The following is a 19,265-nucleotide window of genomic DNA, read 5'->3' on the forward strand; positions in this document are numbered from 1 at the left end:
TCTGGTGCTGTGGAGGCTGAGTGTCCCTGTACGTGGCTCCTCCAGTATCAGACTCTGCAGGCACTGATGGGGCTTGGAGAGCAGCACCTTCTTGGAAGAATCTTGTGTGAACTACCTCTTGTTGGAAATCTCCCTTTTCCCTCTGACATCACCATCTTTCTAGAGTAATAAATCACTGCAGTTTAAAAGAAGGTTGCAGACTTGGCTTTGTGGTTTTTTTCTGGGATTCTGGGCTTGGGAAAGCCAGGCTCTTCTGTCTCCTTTTCTGTGTCCTGTCCTCTCTTGTCCCATTCCTGATGGGCTGCAGTGTGGAATGTCTTTCCAGAACATCTACCCCAGGTACCCTAAAAGCGAAACGGGGGAAGATTTTCAAAAGAAACATCAATATCTCATGGCTAAATAAAATGATGAATGGGCTTTTGCCTCCCTGACATCTTAGTTGAGGGCAAGAGCAGCCAGAGGCTCTGGAAAAGTTTGGAAGAAAAACCAGGCAAAGGGAAGGGACAGCTTCAGAACAAGGAAACCTCCTAAGCTCTCCCTTGCAGGGACTTGAGTCCAACAGCCTCATTCAGATTGTGCTGAGGCAGGGGCAGCTGAGGAACTATACTGACTGGTCAGTAGAGCAGGCCTGGCCTGTCTGGCTCTCTGGGGTTTGACCAGTGTCTGGCCATGAGCTCCAAGTCTGTACTTTAGGACCAGGCTGCTCCTTCCTGAAGGAGGAGTTGGACTGGCCCTCCAAGCTTGCAGCCCACTCTGGAATCCGATCTAGGAATAGCCTGTTGGGGAAGTGACATGGATCGTGTGTAACTGTCACATAGGCAATGTATCAGGTCCTGGCAACTGTGGAATGTGGACTTCGGTGGCCTCTGGGGCCAGGGTCACTGTAACCCAGCTCCAGGAAAGAACTGTTTACTTCATAGAATTCCCCCAGGCTGGCACACAGAGCCTGGTTGGGAGATGGCCTGATGTGGACCTCACTGCCCAGATCCTGGCTGCCTCTTTTCTGTCTACCTCTGACCAGACCCAGGCCTGACCTGACAGCCCTGACTCTCTGCCTGGTAGAGCTGTCAGTGTGTCTAGTGCCTGGGAGAAACTCCCTGGCAAATCTGTCTGGGGGTGGTGATGTGCATTTTTTTTTTTTTTTTGCTGTGGAGCTGGGGGTCTGAACACCTGGCCAGTGTTGGTGGAGGGGACCGGGGGCAAGCTCAGGAGTGAGGCATGGCTGGGATGGCTGGAAAAGAAGGCAGCCAGCTCCTGGAAAGGCCCCACTCTTCATCCTTTCCTGGCCTCTCTATTCCTTACTGGCATTTCTCATGTTCTGGGATAAGGTCTAAATTGGGCACTTGGATGAGACATTCCCTGGGAGCTGCCAACCTTCTGGGTCCAGGGTGGTCACAGGACTGGCTGGCTCCACATGTCCTCCTCTGGGTTTGGCACTTGTCCTAATCCCCATGGTGTCTGATGCCAGTACCTGCTGCCTGCTAAAGTCCTCTTTTACTGTGCCCGTTTCCAGCACGATTTGGAGCTGCCAAGGTGAGTGTGTGTGTGTGTGTGTGTGTGTCTACACATCCTCCTTGGATATTTAACTAAATATTGTTGGCCCCAAGTGAGGCACAAATTCCACAGTCCTTTTCAGCCTTGGACTTGTGATTGGAGAAAGTGCCTGAGTACAATTTGTTAGACGTGTATAATTCTCCCCACCCTTAAGGCCCTGGAGCATGTGTCTTCTCCCTTGGGAAGTCCTTCATTGGGACTCAGGCCTGTGTCTCCCACCCTCTCTGGGCTACTAGGACAGAATGTGCCTTGTGCAGCCAGCTCTGAGCTCTTCTGCTTTTGTGCCATTTTTGAAAGATTCATCTTGTTACCTCACAGAGGGCAAGAACCCATGTTTAAGAATCGGCCAGACACTGGTTCGAAGCCTGATTCTTGCTTACAAGCTGATAGTTAATTCTCTAAGACTCAGTTTCCTCGCTGTGCCTCCCTCTCAGGGAGGATTCATGAGCTCACACACAGGAAGCCCATGGCACGGGGCAGGCACTTCATGCATCTCAATTCCTGTTCTCTGCTTGTCTCTCCTCACCGTAGCTGGAACAGGGCCGGGCTTGTGGTCAGCACCCAGAAAAGTAGTGGTGACTGATTAATGATTATGGAGCCTGCAATTATTGGGAAGAAGTCCCTAAACAGGGAAATAGCTCTAAGCAAACCCATTAATTAGGGGCCTGTTTGCAGTTCTTTTGTGAGGGCTTGTCATGTGTGAGCTCAAGGAGGTCTTTGTAGCCCCAGCCCCCACCTCCCCCCAGAGGTCATTCTGGGAAAATAATGATCAGGGAGAGGCTCAGGCCTGAGGTGTGCAATTCCCACCTACTTGTGACCTTCACGCCCATCCTCCCTCCCACCCCCAGGACCGGTCCAATAAACAAGTTAACAGGTGACAAACACAGCCCTAATAAAGAAGGCCACTGGCTTTAGGATAGCAGTCAGCCTGAGCTAATGGACTTTTACCAGGGAGGAGAAACTCCCCGAGGCTCCGACTGCTGACCTGGAGTGACCTCTCAGGCCAGGGGAGGCCCAGGCTAGCTCCCAGCTACCTCTCTCTCAGTCTTTTCTTTCTTTAACCTTCCGAGTACATTTAAATAAAGGAGGAGGAGGAAGAATACCAAAATAAAATAAAACATTAAAAAATCATGTTATAATTTATGTGTTTATATTTATCAGGTTAACAAACTTAAACCCTAAATGTAATAGGATTTGGTATTTCATGAAATTATAATTATATGAATGGTGTTCTGCAAGCAGGTGCTAGAGAAACTACTGGGATAACATTTGAAGTGGCATGGTAGATGTCCATTTCTCGTGGGTTAGCCCTCATCCCACTCCATGGGAATGGTTCCATGGGGCAGTTCCGAGCTCTAGCTCTGGCCTCTGCTGGTTGCTGAGATCCTCTTAGGGACACCTAGAGATGACCTCATGCACAAGAGGTGGGTCTGGCTTCCTTCTAAGGCTTATGGCTTATGGCTCTTGTCAGGAGGGCATCCCTGCTGGCCTCTGGCTCTAGCATCTGAGGGTCGTGGATGCTGAGTAAATTCTTTAAAATACTTGGTGGTGTAGGCATAGCCAACCCGCTTTCATTCACTTATCTGATGACTTCTGTTTTCCCAGTTAGTTGGGACTCACTTTCCCTCTTTTTCATCCTTAGCACATAAGTGCTTCAAATACATGCTGACATAAACGGTGTTAAATCTTCTCAAGCACCCTGAGCCAGGCTCCTTCTCCTGGAGCTGTCCTTCCTCCATTTCAGAGCATCACACATTGTGCTGTGATTACATTGGTTCTCTTGCCTTTGTCCTGAACAGGTTATGAGCATCTATGAGCATCTTTGTGTGACTGGCACAAAGAAAACTGCCCCAAATCTATAACTGAAGAGTGGCTCAGAGACTGAGTTCACCCTGTCCAGGCTGCCAGAGACAGGCTCCCTCCCAACCCCAGTGTGCTTGGAAGCTACATTTCTTGATGAGTGTTTTCCTGTTTTACGTATCTCTGTCGCTAGAAGCCGATGTTCTTTTTTTCCGGGTATCAGGGCACATCTGGTTGTTGGTACATGTTGCTTAGTTAGAAAGTCTTAAAACAGCATGAAATTGTTAGCACGTTGCTCGGGCCTGCCAAGCTGTTCTTGAAACTCAGGCTTTGGTGGATTTAGTTTTCTGTTTGTTTTCTGTTTTCATGCAGTTTAGAAAATTGGTCTGTGACAACCTTGGGGGAAATAAGCCTGTTTTGAGCTCCGCCAAGAAGAGGCAAGCCTGCAGATGAGGGCTGAGGGAGGAGGGAGAAAGAGCTCAGATTGGAGGGGCTCTGGATTCCTTGCTTGCATAGCCTTTCCTTGTGTTTTTGATTGACACTCAGGCTAATTTGATGTGTGTGGAGAAGGATTGCCCAAAGGAGGCGGGGTGAGCTGGGGAGAGGGTGGTCTCTGTATGGGTCCTCACAGGGAGACCAGCAGGGACCAGTACAACACCTTTGAGTTCCAGAGGAGGCAGTCATTCTTTCTCCAAATAAATGCATGGTGGTGGGGGATGTGAAGGAAGACACCCCTTCCTCTTACATTTGATTCCTCTGCTATCTTTGAGTGTGGGCAGTGCCAGAAATCAACTTTCCCCACATGGCCCCAATATGCCATCTCCCCTCCCTGTTCTCGGTAGCTCTTGTCTCTTGGCAGATTTCCTTTCTGGAAATAATCTCATATGGGGAAAGTCTGGGCTGATCTGTTTCACTTTGGGTGGTAGTTGCTTTCCTTGCTGGGTATGTGGGGCTGGCCAACGCTGCTTCTGGGCAGTGGAACTGGGCATGGAGAAGGACTGGTTGGAAAGTTTTCCGTTACCTCCAGACAGGACTCAGTTTGACTTGACTCCTGGCAGTACAGACAGCACTCAGACATTACTTTCTGGTCAAAATGTCAACAGCAGCATCCTTCCTCCCCCTTTCTGGAAACACTAGGGCTTATCTTTGGTGCTCTCTGTTCCATCTCTGACGGCTATTTAAAAATCTTTCCTTTCATGTTTTTCCACAAAAGGATGATCTACATTTTTGCCTTAAATCTGTCCTCAGATGATGGTTGTCAGCTGTGCTCTGTTCTGCATCTTTATGAGCAATTCTGAAGTTTCTACTCTGGCCCTTAGTGTCCCAAATGGGACCTCACAGCTCATCCTTGAGGACTCCTAGGTTGGGCCTTCTGCCTCCTTAACACCCCCCTGCCACCACAGGGGTTGAGATAACTGCACCCCTAAACATCGAAATTCTTGAAAGGAATGCTTTTTTATTTGATGTCTACACTGTGCCCCACATTGAACATGTGACTTAGATACAATGATTTGCCTACACAGTATAGGCCACTAAGTGACCTCCTCACAAGGAGACATCCAAATGCCTATTTGTCTAATATCAAAGACCCTCCTCAGTCCTCCACACTAGGGGTCCATGAGCTCAGGAAGATCAAAGATGAGAGGGCTTTGATTCTGAATTTTGGTCACCCCACCCCTGATCTAGTACTTCTCTCACATTCTTGGTCTTTTATGCCCCATTCTAAGCCCACAGGAGTGCCCTGTCAGCATCTAAATCAAGGCAGAACTCCCTTTGCCACCACCTTTAGTTTTAGTTAAATATATGAAATGGGCCTTTTATTTTCAATGTGGGAAATGAAGAGAATTAAAAAGGAATTAAAAAAAAGCATTGAAAGAGTTTATAAATTTCAATTTTGAACGTTTGGCAAGGCTTAAAGGCATGAAATGGTGTCATATTCTAATCCAGCCAAATCTCAGGGATCCTTGCCCATTCTTAGGAAATCGTCTTTTCTTTCTCCCATCTCTGCCTCTTCCTCTCCTGAAAGGGTTTAGGGCAAGTCCCTCTCACATAACCTACAATGGGGTTCTGGGGGAATCCATGGATATGCTTCTGGAGCCTGTGAATTTTCAGAAATTGAATGAAAAATCTATTGAATTTTCATATTACTTTCTGCTGGGGAGTGGATTTAATAAGATTCACAGAGATGTCGGAGACTTCAAACAGTCCAAGAAGCACTGGAGGGGAACAGGGAACTTCCAAGTGAGAATTTTATTTTAAAGCCAAGTGCTAGGACAAGTTTCAGTTTGACTGAATGAGCTTGTTTGCTTTTTCCTCCAAAATTAATTTTTTAATGTGTGACACCATTAAAATATTTCCATTTTAATTTTACCAAAATTTTTTTTTCCACTACTGGGGCTTGAACCCAGGGCTGCTCTACTACTGAGGTACATCCCAGCCCTTTTTATTTTGAGACAGGATCTCCCTAAATTGCCCAGGCTAGGCTTGAGCTTGGGATCTTCCTGCCCCATCCTCTCAATTAGCTTGATCACAGGCATGCACTACTGTGCTTAATACTGAAATGATTCCACCTGAATCAATTCAACGTAGTGTAAATGATACAGGAAACGTTAATTAGTTTATCAGTTTTTCCCCCCCTTCCCACAACAGAAGATCTTAGCAAGTGTTTCAGCCGTGGGAAGTTTCTACAGTAGCTATGATGCGGAGTGACAGAGGGAAGAGAAACAAAGGCTGAGGGACATTTTTACTGAGTGTGTTCAGATGTCTCTGTGAGGCAAAAATGTTCCTGGGGTCAAAACATCCTGCTTCAGTGTCTCTACCAGGAGAAAGTAGGTAGGAGGAAGGAAGCCCCTGACAGAGCAGAGCAGAGTAGTTACCATCTGTGGCCTGTTGTGGCTCACTGGGCAGGACAGAGTTAATAGGAAAGTGAAGACATCAGCGACTTAGAGAGACCCCTGTGAGCAGTCCTGTTCTTCTCATCACCACGTGTGACTCATCATGAAGTCATCCTGTCTGTCAGATCTTGTGGCTTCCCTCCATCACTGAGTGACTTAGAACACTAGCTTTCACAGCGGGGCAGGTGGCTCCTAGCTGGGGTGGAAGGGACCCTTGGAGCCATTGCCTAGCTTTAGAAACATCTGTGTTACTTAAACCTCATGGGCCCCATGTATTTATCTGAATAACTGTTAGGAGGATGGGGGGGAGGGCCTGGGGGAGATGGATGGTATGCTGGAAAGTACATAGGATTTGGAATCAATCAGCCAGGTTCAAATCCAACCCCAGCTATGCCACCTTTGCTAAAAGACACATTTAAACTCTGGGGGAGTAGGAGGGGTGGTGTGTTTGGGCTCTTGAGTTAGGGACATTTCCTCTCTCTGTTTTCCATCCCTTCCAAAGATTACTCTATTTTCTCATGTAGCACTTATGGCAAGACAGACCTCATAGAAAGGGGCCAGGGACCACCAATCTAGGTGTTAAGCCTGGTTGTTCTGGGTTCATGCTTGGTCTAACCCATGAGGGTTGGGCTGAAGGCTTCAATGGAATTCAGTTTTTTAAGCTCAGTATTGGTGGTTTTAGAAAGCATCCTTTAAAAGATCAGTGATGTTTGATTACTTGCTAATTACCTGCACATCTTGCTAATGCAGATGTGATGGCTTGAGCTATATAGCAGTCATCTTAGCACAGGAGGGTATAGGACCTCCTTTAGCCATGGCAGAGTTATAAACTAGATCCAGAGGATGGAGGAAATGCCAGATAGCCTTGGACCATCAGTTTCTAGCATTCTTTGAATTCAGAAAGAAAGAAACTTCTGTCTTGTTCAAGTCACTGTTATACTGGGCTTTCCTGTCATATCAGATCTAACCCTAACTAACCCAGGGGTCACACATTTGGATTCTGGAGTCATATAATCTGGATTGAAACGCCACATCTTTCATTTTTAGACCTTAATTTGGGCAAATCTGATAATCTCTGTAAGCCTTCAGTTTTCCTGATTGGGAAGTGGAGGTCACTATTGTACTTACATATTTGTAATGTATATTAACATGATATAATGGATATGAAGTACATGGTGCATGTTCAGTACTCAATAAATATTTGTTGCTATGTTGTTGTTATTATCACCATCCTCCTCCTCTTGCAGCATCTATCACCTTGGAGGACCACCTAGGAGCAGCTATGGAGGACTAGGAGTCATATGTTCTGGAGCCCAGATCCTCTGTCTCTCAATATCTCTCCAAAAGAGAATTAGCTCATAAATTTAGGGAAGTCACTCACCTTCCCTTTACACATCTAAAATGGAGCTAATAATACCTCGAAGGCTTATTGGGAAGATTAAGTGAGAAAGGACCTGCAAGCAGCCAATAGGATGCACAGAGTGTAATTTCACAAACACTGGTTCCATTTCTTTGTCCTACTGGTAGGTGCTTTCACACCTTGGAGATGAATGTGGGTGTCTCCCTAGCCTTACGTTATCCATTTTCTTCTAACCCGGGTAAATTGCAAGTTGACGCAGGCAGCTTGGTGGCTGCAGTTAGATAACCCTTGGTAGAGGGCCAGAGGCCTTACCTGGGCAGAGTTGTGCAACCCAACTAGGAAGATCAGGCCTGCAGGCCAGATGGCAGTGGTGGCAGGATGTCACCAGGGTCAAGGCTATAGGGCAGAGGTTTTGAGGAGTGGAAGGAAAACAGGCATAGTTTAACAGCAGTGTTGGGGACCTTAGCGAGAGGGGGTAGGGAAGCAAGGACTCTCTTCTCCTCTCCTCAAGAGAAACTATTTTCTTTGTGCCAGATCTAACTTTAGAATTTTTCAGGGGAGAGGCAACATCTAAAGAGTAGTAGAACTATGACATGCCCATCTTTCTTCCTCCCTCCCTCCCTTCCTTCCTTCCTTCCTTTTTCTTTTTTTTCTTCCTTCTTTCCTCCCTCCATTTCTTCCTTTTCTTTTCTTTCCTCTCCTCCCTCCCCTGCCCTTCCATACTGGAGATTGAACCCCGAGGCTCTCTACCACTGGGTACATCCCCAGTCTCTCTCTCTTTTTTTGGACACAGGGTCTCTGTAGGTTGCTCAGGCTGATTTAGAACTTGCCATCTTCCTGCCTCAGCCTCCTGAGTCCGGGCTTACAGGCATGGGCCACTACAATCAGCTTATAATGTCATTTTAAAGAGCTGTTTTAGGCCTTTAACTAAATGAGATGATTTATGTTAAGTGTGTGGCACATAGTGTAGTAGTAGCCTTTCTTCGATCCATCCTCCATCCACACCAGCTGGTCCTCACCTTGTGAGTGTACTGTTCTTGGGTACCATCTTCAGGGGCCTGGGCCAGGGCCTTCAAATAGCCCTGTGGGACTGGATGGTTTCATGCCAGGTGAGCACAAGCTGTTGTAGGAAGTTGTGAGACACCAAGGCATGGTGAGGATGGCACCTGGGAGTGCTACACCAGCAGCCTAAGCTTCTCTCCTCTGTGCATCATCTGGATGCCTCCCACTGGCCATCATCCTTTCTGCACAGCGTGGGCGATGGACAGAAAAGAGGCCTTTTCTCTACTCCCTCCTCCATCATCTCTTGAGCAAAAACAAAGTCCTTTTGGATTGACATCCACTTCTTTTAAAACTTTTTAATTGAATAAGAAGTTTAAATTACATCAAGGTATAGAATAAACAGCAGTATTTCACTGTTAGGTGAATAAATGTTAAACCCTGGACATTTGGCCCAGATTTTATTTTTCATTAAAAGAAAAAGCAGGACTGGGGATGTGGCTCAAGCGGTAGCGCGCTCGCCTGGCATGTGTGCGGCCCGGGTTCGATCCTCAGCACCACATACAAACAAAGATGTTGTGTCCGCCGAAAATTAAAAAATAAATATTAGAAAATTCTCTCTCTCTCTCTCTCTCTCTCTCTCTCACACACACACACACACACTCTCTCTCTCTCTCTCTCTTTAAAAAAAATAAAAATAAAAAAATAAAAATAAAAGAAAAAGCCACTACTGATAATGCTGAAATCTTCTATGAATGACTTTCTAATGTCACATGGAGGCAATCTCACAATTTTCATGTGTTTTTTTATACTTATTCCATGAACGTGTATCCTATTGAGATCGTGTTATTTCTTCCTCTGCTTTTAGAAGTTATTCATAGTATTTCTGCGCTTTTGGAAGTTTCTTTTCTTTCTTTCTTTTTTTAAACATCTGTATTCCTAAACACCTTCCCCTGAAGATATACACCTTCTCCTAAAGATGCAGGATTCAGAATGCTTTAGCTTTGTCCCATTTTTCCTGCTACCATGGTCTAGGATTTCCTTGAACCAGTTTTATCCCCCATTTGTCATCATTATTATTATTAGAATCTAGATTTACCAAAGTGTGTGTGTGTGTGTGTGTGTGTGTGTGTGTATGAATCTATACTGTACCTCTCTCTCTCTCTCTGTATGTGTGTGTGTGTGTGTGTGTAGGTACATATGTGTATATATATATACACACAATTGCTTCTTGCATTCCTATTTCTCTCTTTGTTTTTCTGCAGGAATCTTTTAGTAATTATTTCAATGAAAAGCTGTGTTTTGTTAACTTGTAATCTTCTTCTGAAAATATCTTCATCCCTAGTCTTAGATGTGGGCCAGCTGACTTTCTCTAGAGTAACTTCTTTCTTCCCAGCACTTATAAGATATTATTCTCTCATTTTTTTTTGGCAGCTATTGCTACCAGTAAGAACACTGATATCAATCTGATACACAGTTCTTTGAAGATAATCTCTTTCTCTTCTCCAGTATCTCTAAAAATATAATCATTTTCTTTGATATTCTGTGGTTTCACAATCTGTGTTTAAGTATGTATTGGTTTTACTTTTCTATGGACTTTTTCAATCCAAGGCTCACAAGTTTTTCTCAAATCTGGATAATCCGTAACCATCTTTCTTCTAAATATTCCCTTTCACCCCTACTCTTGCTGGCCTCTCTTTCTGCACACCTATTGATATTGGTATTGATTTTGTTATTATCAATATGGATCAACACCTATTGATTCAGGACCATTGAAACATATCCTCCAAGTTTCTCAGTTTCTTTTTCATATTTTAAAAATGTCCCTATTAACCATGTATTGCATTCTGGATGATTTCCTAAGATCTTTTTCAAGTTGCCATTTTTTTTTTAGCCAAATTATTGAGGATTTAGGGGAAAAATTATTTTGGATGATTGTTTTTCTTTTTAGCACTTTATTTTAGTTCTTTTGCGAGCCAAATCTTCTAGCATTCTATGCTTGCTATCCAGGCAACATGCTTCTAGTTTTAAGGCAGGAAAGGTATACTCAAATTCCTTTTCAGATTTTCCATTACTGGAGACTCCTTGGGAGTGAATTCCCCCATTTGTAACACTTGCTGACGTTGCTGGTATCATCTCCTTATGTGCTCGGTGACTTTCGTCTCATCCTCAGCAGGAATCATCTCATGCAGAGTCCTGGGCATTTTCTAGGACATGGGGACAGCCTGCTGGGCTTGTTTCTGAACTTGGAATTTTCTTTTCTAAACCAGTTTCTCTTCAAGCTATTGGCTGAGTCCTTCGATTCTCAGGAAGGAGTATAAGAATTTGGGTTTTATACTAACATTTGTAGAACAAGTGCTCCAATTTCTTTCATGAACTCTTCTTGTTGGCTACCTGTACCTTGAGGTAGAGCTTCTCTGTTATCATCTTGAGCATGGGGAGGGTTTTTCTGATGGAATCGTCCTTTATGAATGATTGCTGCCTAGTTTCAGCTCCCAGTGGTGAACAGAAACTGTGGCTTTGACTTTTGTCTTTTTTTTTTTTAAATTCTCTCTCTCTTTATTTATTTATTTTAGTTTTTTTCGGCAGACACAACATCTTTGTTTGTATGTGGTGCTGAGGATCGAACCTGGGCCGCACGCATGCCAGGCGGTCGTGCTACCGCTTGAGCCACATCCCCAGCCCCTGACTTTTGTCTTTGTAGTCTTATACTAGTCAGCTTTCTGTCTCTGTGACAAAATATTAAAGAAAATCAAGTTAAGGGAGGAGAAGATTTATTTTGACTCATGGTTTCAGAAGGTTTCAGTCCATGGTTGATTGGCTGCATGGCTTTGGGCCTGAGGTGAGGGAGAACATCATGGTGGTGGAAGAGCATGGCCCGTGTCAGCCTGGAAGGAGAGAGAGAGAAAGTGAAGGAGGAAGAGGAGGAGGAAGAGGAAAAAAAGGCGAAAGAAGAAAGAAGAGGAGGAGGAACCATTGCCAGAGACAAGATATAGTCTCCAAGAGCACGCTTCCAAGGACCCATTCCTTCAACGAGGCCCCACTTCCTACAGTTTCTACCACCTCTGTGTAGTTCACTTAGCTATGTATCCATATAATGGATTAGCCCGTTGATGGGGTCAGAGTGCTTGTGATCAAATTACTTTGCAAAAAGCTCCACTTCTGAACATTGCTGCACTGGGGACAAAGCCTTCAACACACAAGCCTTGTGGGGACATTGCAGATCCAAACCATACTATTAAGGCTGCCCTAAAGCAGTGTTTCTCGCATTTCAGTATGAGCATAATTCATCTGGGGAACATGTTAAAATGAAGTTTGTGATTCAGTAGTTCTGGGTGTGGCCTGAGATTCTGCATTTTTTTTTTTTTTGGGACCGTGGATTGATTGAACTCAGGGGCACTTAACCACTGAAAAACATCCCCAGCTTTTTAATTTTTTTTTTTTAATTTTGAGATAAGTTCTCACTAAGTTGCTTAGGGTTTCACTAAGTTGCTGATGCTGGCTTTGAACTTGCAATCATCCTGCCTCAACCTCCTGAGCTGTTGGGATTACAGGTGTGGGCCACCATACCGGGCCAAGATTCTGCATTTCTAACAAAGTCTCAGGAGCCCCACCCACCCATCCACCCAGCGATGCTGATGCAGGTCCTGTGTATGGAGCAGCCAGGGGCTCTACTTCCCACTCTCTGTTCAATATTTTGTTTTTGTTTGTTTATTCTGTGGTATTGGGGATTGAACCCAGGGCCTTGTGCATGCAAGGCAAGCACTCTACCAACTGAGCTATATCCCCAACCCAATACTTTGTTTTTGACAGCTGAAAATTTCCCTCTCTTGAGGATCCCTAGAACCTTACACTCTGAATCCCATCTCTTCTCAGTTCCATCGAAACCCCATTTACCCATTATTTGAATTGGGACAAAGAATGTGTGAATTATAGAAAAGCCCAAAATAACAGAGGCTTAAACAAAGAGTCACAGAGAAGGGTTCATTCAGAGTTAGGAAGGCTAGGGTCTGTGTTTCTTACGTTTCACTGCTTTGTCATTCTTGGTGTGTCACCTCATGGTTTAAAATGAGTACAAGAGCTCCAAATATCACATTCATGTTCTGATCAGTAGAAAGTACCCTGGAGGTTGCAAATGTTCCACTCCCATCTCACTGGCTGAACTTAGTCACATGTTGGCTTCTGGTTGCAAGAGTCTGGGAAATGCAGTATTTATTCTGGAAGGCCGGATGGGTGCCTGCTAAAACCTGGGGCTTCTATTGCTAAGGAAGTAGGGAAATGATACACAGCCGCATGCTATAATTAGAATGCGGTTTTCTAGAATGTTAAGGTATTCATGTTAGCCTTGGATCTAGAAGATGGTAGCGTGGTGCAAACCAGCAACCAAGGAACACACACACACACACACATTCCAAGACAATATTATGCCCTCTGATTAGTCTAATCCTTGCACAGAAGGAAAGCAGATTCTTGACTACTTAGTGATGTGCATAAATGCCAGCATTTCCCCCTAAAGTCTTGAGAGAAATTTGCCAGAAACAGTCAGGCAAGATAAAAGAAAAGAGAGGAATGAAGAGACCCTGGGTAGCAAGAGCAGTGGAAAATGAGTCAGTGGCAGACCTTGTGTGAGTTGAGAGCAAAGCCAGGCTGTGAAGATGGAGAGACCCAGCAGCCACACAGGTCAGGCAGGAGCTGCTAAAGATCCAGACATTCTCCTGCGTGTGTGCCTGGGTGTGTGCACCTGGGCAGGGCAGACCTAGATGTGAGAGGAGTGAGGTGGGAACCAGAGGGAGACCTGCTGTAACTGGACTGTGTCAGTCCAGTCACATTCTAGGACCTCTGAGTCCCAGAGTGGGTTAAAGAGAAGCTGGTCAGTATAAGGCAGAGGTCTAAGGGTGGGCAAAGAAGGACATTTTCACAAATAGACACCTACATCAACTTTTATGTTTAGTACCCAACACAAAAATGGCCTATTATGAACCTCCCCAGACCACAGTAAATGTTATACTTGGTAACATTATATAATGCATATTAACTGCTCAGAGAAATTTTGTAGTAAGTAACAAAACAACAACTGGTGTTGCCATGTATAAATATGTGTACACACACACACACACACACACATACACACACACCCCTTTACCTATGAAATACTTTTTTCACAGAAGACCTATTAACTGCCTTTGGTCCTGGTGTTTCTCAGAGCACCCTCTGGGAAAGCCATGCCACAGATGGATAAACCAATTGCCTGGAAGAAGGATTACTATGTTTAGCATTAAATTCAGACAGAAGTAGCCCTGACAGCACTAAATAAAGAGAACGCTATGTGATGTAGTGACAATGTCTTCAACGACCTTAGTCCAAATATAATGATGCAGTTCATGGGACTGTTTCTTGTAATGACATTTTAAAAAATGCTGATGGCATCACACCAAAAACAGTGTAGCAAAAGTAATCCTGCTGGGGCCGGTGTGATGCACTCCAGGTATCTGTGTTTTAGCTGCTCTGGCGGCATCCAGGGATTGGTGTTAGAAAATCTGGAAGAGTGGGTGAACTGCTTATCCTTCAAGCAATCTTCTCTGAATAGTGTTATTTCTCAGCGGGGCTCTTATATAAATATTTAGTAGTAGGACATTCAAACTGTACTCCCTAGATGGCTTGAAGACAGTGTTCTATGTTATCTTTTGAGGACCTATTCATGTACCTTCACTGAGTAGCTAGCAGGAGCCCTCCATCACTGTCCACCAGCAACACCAGGACTCTCTTCTGAAGTTGCCTTGAGTCTGTTCCAGTGTGTCAATGAATATGCAAACCAGCCCCTCACCCCCCCACCCAAGTCAACTTCATTCAACATGGCTGAGGTAATGCCCGTGGCTAAGAATGTTTAAGATTGGTATAGCCAGACCCTTGCCATGGCCAAATAAAATCTTGGCAACACCCCTGAGAAAGCCTGGCTTTGAGCAATGCTACTGTCAGGACCCCATCCAAGACAAACTCTATGTTAGTGCCAAGGTAACTGAATGAAGTCACTTGTACTGGGTCATTATTCATAAGTCAGTTAAAATGTGGAATGCCTATCAGAGATAATATATTGACTTTTAGGACAGTTGACTTGTGGGCTTGCTTTCTGGAAATAATTGGCTAGCATGGCAAATTTATTTTCAGGTCACATCTAATTTGTGATAATAAAATGTCATCTCTCTATAAAAGAATGTCTGTCATTTTGCTCTGCATGGGGAGTTGGGATTGACATCCAGGATGTCTGAAAGATCATTAGGAAACAAGCTAGAAAACAGCTAGGGAGAAAAAATTAAGAACACATCTTTAAAATACTTGTCTGGATGCTTTTTACAGTCGAAAGCCAAATCCCACTGATGTGGACCATCTTTTGGAGCTGCTTCTAGACTGGTATCAACAGCCCACGTTCTAAGGAGAAGCCAAGGTCAGGGTCCATGTCGGGTCATTTGATATGCTCCTGGGTTCAAGTGTTATGGTAGAATGGGATGGAGTAGCTGTATGTAAAGCCTGAATGCTCCCTGACATGTAAGAATTTGATATTTTGCTGAAACAGAAATTTTATTTGCTGACGGTGCAAAGCTGGAGTGGAGAAGGAAACCCCTTACCAATGGCCTCAAGTGTTTGTCTTTCATCATGGAAATGCGAAGAATCCTGTCTCTTTCTCTCTCTCTCACTCTCTCTCTGTAGGTGTGTGTGTGTGTGTGTGTATGAGAGAGAGAGAGAGAGAGAGAGAGAGAGAGAGAGAGAGAGATCCATCTTCTCCCAAAGCTGATTCCTGGTGCTAGTGAAAGAACTGAAGAAGTTTAAGAAAAGGGACATTTTATGTTCTACACACACACACACAGTATTTTAGTATGTGATAAATATGGTATTGCCAATAAAAGGGGAAAAGGATAGATTACTCAATAAATGAGATTGGGTTTATTGAAAATTTAGGAAAAAAGTTGGCTCCCCCTTTTTCTTTCTGTAAAAATTCATTCCAGATGGAATAAAGAGTCAAATTTAAAAAGCAACTTCAAAATATTTGAAGAAAATACAGCTGAATATTTTATTAATCTTGGAAGTAGCAAAGAAAGCCACAAAGAAAACATTTGTTATATTTGACTACATAAAAATAAAAAACTTCTGTACAAAACAAAAGGCAACAATGAACAAAACCCCAAGACAAATGAGAGCCTGGGAGAGGATTGGTAACATACAGTAACAGACACAGGATTGATAACTACAAAATAGAGTTTCTAGAAGCTAACATCTAGGCAACAAATAACCAAATGGAAAAAATATGCCCAGAAGAGAAAAGACAAATAATTAGATGGAAAAATACACAGAAAACAGAACCAGATCATTGGTAGAAGAAATAGATAACTTGATTGGTAACCAAGGGAACTAAAAGTTAATGAGATTTTTCTATTATCAGATTGATGAAAGTTTGGGACGGCTTAAAATATCTTATGGGGTGGGGAATAATCTTGGTAGTGCATAAACTGACTCTGTCATTCAGTCCCCAATAAAGACATATCCCCAGAGTGTTAAAAATTGGACAAGACAGTGAGATACAATAGTTGTGAAATTACAAGGTTAAATCATCACTGGCAGAATGTTTAAAGGAGAAAGGATTCTTGACATGCCTTATCCACCTTGAGAATATGGAATGGGCGAAGCAGAGGAGAGGGAGACTAGATCAGGAAAGAGACTTCTCTGGTGAGAGCTGTCGCACTGCTGTGACTTCCTCCCATGGTGTGTGTGTGTGTGTGTGTGTGTATGCGTGGTGTGGGATGGGGAGGTAAAAGATACATGTGGCAAATAGAGGCCAGCCTGCCCTCCCTTGCCTCCACAGGCTTCTAGCCTGAAGCAAACTGGAGCAGGAGCAGGGTGGAGGACATGCTGTTAAATCAAATTAGAAAGTTTAATTATTGCACAGAAATGGCATTCAAGGCACCACATTGGGACTGTTGTTTGTCACTTCAAGTGACTTAGTGTGTCAACCACACAAGGCAGAAGTGAAAAGTTGTGGACCTGCCAGAGCTTTTAGTCAGCAGTAGAGAAAGAGTAGCCACGTGGAACCGGTTTAAAGGGATAATGGGAGACCAACAAAACAAAAAAGCCCACAAAAAGACAAAACACTATGCTTAGACTACATCAGAAGTCATGCGTGATCAATATACTGGTTACATATAATTGCTCATTAAGCAAGAGGCAAAATGGAGAGTCCCTGGGAAGGGAGGTGGTGTATGGTGCAGGGCTTCACAGTAGATGACTGTGGCTTTTCTTGTAAATGTGATCCTGGAGCAAGCCAGGAGTCTGTCCAGGCCTGGCTGAATTTGTGAATTTGGAGATTCACCAAGACCCCCTGGTGTGCCCCTTGCAGATGCCAAGGGTTTACTATGGTATATTTTGGAAGGTTTTCCACTTTAAAATATCCAATTAAAATGATGCCTTGGCACCTAAAGGATTAGTCTCCATTTGTCCAGAAAATGAAGCTGTCTTGTTGGAATTTATAGTATAGTGTTTTGAGGTTTTGCTAACCCATCATAGTCCCTGGAGATGCATGCATGCTTCTGAGGGTATGGAGAAGGCTTGTAGAAGACCTGCTGACCCTGCTTCTCAGCAGAACTTCTCTTCCTCTTTCAAAATTCAGCTCAATTTTACTTTGTGATGCTTCTCCCCTTCCCAAGGCCAGGCTGATTACCTCTTCCTAGATGAACTATCTAACACCTGCTAAAGTATTTGTATTGTAATATATATATATATATATAGTTTGCTTATCTGCCTCTCCTGGAAGATCTTCAGCTTTCTGAAGTTAAGAATATTGTATTTCATCATTTTTAAAAAATCTTTACTATTTTTATGTGCTGCTGAGGATCGAACTCAGTGTTTCACATGTGCGAGGCAAGCGCTCTGCCACTGAGCCTCAGCCCCAGCCCCTGTATTTCATCATTTTTAACACACATTTTTATATTTCTGAAATTAGGATTGCTTTTGATGTCAAGCCATCACATAATTAGCAATATATTTTCTCAGTGTTACATACTTTTTATTTTAGAGGTACATATAATATGTCTCTGTTATGGTTTGGATGTGAGTGTCCCCCAAAAGCTCACATGTAAGACAATGCAAGAAGATTTAGAGGAGTATAACCTTAACCTAATTAGTGAATTAATCCCTGATGGAATTAACTGAATGGTAACTGGAGGCAGATGGGATGTGGCTGGAGGAAGTTGTTAACTGGGAAGCGTGGCTATGAGGAATATATATTGTATCTGGAGAGCAGAGTCTCTCTCTCTCTGCCTCTCTCCCTCTCTCCCCCTCCCTCTCTCCCTCTCCNCCCTCTCTCCTCTCCTCTCTCTCCTCTCCTCTCCTCCCTCTCATCCTCTCCCCTCTATCCCTACCTCCCCTCCTATCCCTCTCCCCTCTACCTCCCTTTCCCTCTCCCCCTCCCTCTTCCCTCCTCCTCCCTCCCTCCCTCCTTCTCTCTCTTTCTCTCCTTTCTGATCATCATGTGAACTGCTTACCTCTGCCATTCTTTTCTGCCATGATGTTCTGCCTCACCTTGAGCCCTGAGGAATGGAGTTGGCCTTCTATGGACTAAGACCTCTGAAACACTGAGCCCTTAAATAAACTTTTCCTCCTCTACAGTTGTTCTGGTTGGGTCTTTAAGTCCTAGCAGCGAACAAAATCTCACTAAAACAGTCTCACAATTGATAGCGACTTAGAATTAGTAAAAATGCAACATATTTAATTCACCCATTGTATTCCTATTCACCTGTACATGACCAGGTATGCAGCAGGTACTCAACAATGAAATGAACAGATTTTATGGAAGTGTGTTTTACCAGTAGGCATCACTTATCTAACTCTGGAAAAGGAGAGCAAGGCAATAGGTAGTAGTCTTTTGGAACTGTAAGCAAATTCCTGAATGGTGGGGGGAATGTATTAGTGGGGATGGCCTCAGCTGCTGTAACAACTAGATCCCTAAACTGCATTAACGGCATTAATGGTTCAAACTCAAGTTCATTCCTTGCCAATGTTAGCTGTCCAGAGCAGGTGCCCTTCTTTGATGGTGGCATCATCCTCAGTGTGATGTTTGTGGGATATAGGCTCCTACACTGAGTCCATCATCCCCTAGGACCACAATCCAGGCCGAGGGTATAGAGAGTGTGGAGAAGGCAGGCCCGTTTTGAAGTCTTGTTTGGTAATGACTTGTATTGCTTCTACTCATGTTCCACTGGTGCTAGGAAGTATAATCCTTGACTGGATGTCCATTTTCCAGTTACAACCCTGAATGATGGAGAAGGGAGCATATATCTGAGTGAGCTCCTGGCTCGCTTTATATTAGGGAGCCACTGGGCTCTTGCATATGACAGGTAGAGTTGTCTGCTTCTTATTGCAAGTTCAATTTTAGCTTCAGTTGACTTCAGTGGTAAATGAGGCAAAACTCCAACTCTGACCAGTTTTAGTAAAAATGGAAATATTCTGGTTAGGTAGAGCTGAGCCTAGGAATGCAACTAATGTCAGTCTTCTTTCTCCTGTCTGTTTTTCCTGTGCTGCTCTTGATTCACAAGCAGTGACTCTCCAAAGAAAAAGATGACTTACTGGGTCCTTTCAGCCCAGGATCTCAGAAGGAAAGGGTTAGCTCTTTC

General features: G+C 44.0%; 1 long non-coding RNA gene across 1 annotated transcript in view; it reads left to right on the plus strand.

Annotated features, from left to right (window-relative positions):
- Positions 1-203: 203 nt before the first annotated feature.
- LOC125617195 overlaps positions 204-19,265 on the plus strand; it is a 31,829-nt gene continuing 12,767 nt past the window's right edge. The window contains exon 1 of the long non-coding RNA XR_007348104.1: positions 204-1,533. This is a non-coding gene — a long non-coding RNA (uncharacterized LOC125617195). The remainder of the gene's footprint in view (positions 1,534-19,265) is intronic.

Source organism: Marmota marmota, unplaced genomic scaffold, assembly GCF_001458135.2.
Source record: "Marmota marmota marmota unplaced genomic scaffold, marMar, whole genome shotgun sequence".
Classification (NCBI taxonomy): domain Eukaryota; kingdom Metazoa; phylum Chordata; class Mammalia; order Rodentia; family Sciuridae; genus Marmota; species Marmota marmota.